Genomic DNA, 335 nt, shown 5'->3' on the forward strand with positions numbered 1-335 from the left:
GTAATCCACCCATAACTGTACGTGTAATCCACCCATAACTGTACGTGTAATCCACCCATAACTGTACGTGTAATCCACCCATAACTGTACGTGTAATCCACCCATAACTGTACGTGTAATCCACCCATAACTGCACGTGTAATCCACCCATAACTGTACGCGTAATCCACCCATAACTGTACGCGTAATCCACCCATAACTGTACGTGTAATCCACTCATAACTGAACGTGTAATCCCCCCCATAACTGTACATGTAATCCACTCATAACTGAACGTGTAATCCCCCCCATAACTGTACATGTAATCCACCCATAACTGTACGTGTAATCCCCCC

Source organism: Aplysia californica, unplaced genomic scaffold (assembly GCF_000002075.1).
Source record: "Aplysia californica isolate F4 #8 unplaced genomic scaffold, AplCal3.0 scaffold02088, whole genome shotgun sequence".
Lineage (NCBI taxonomy): Eukaryota > Metazoa > Mollusca > Gastropoda > Aplysiida > Aplysiidae > Aplysia > Aplysia californica.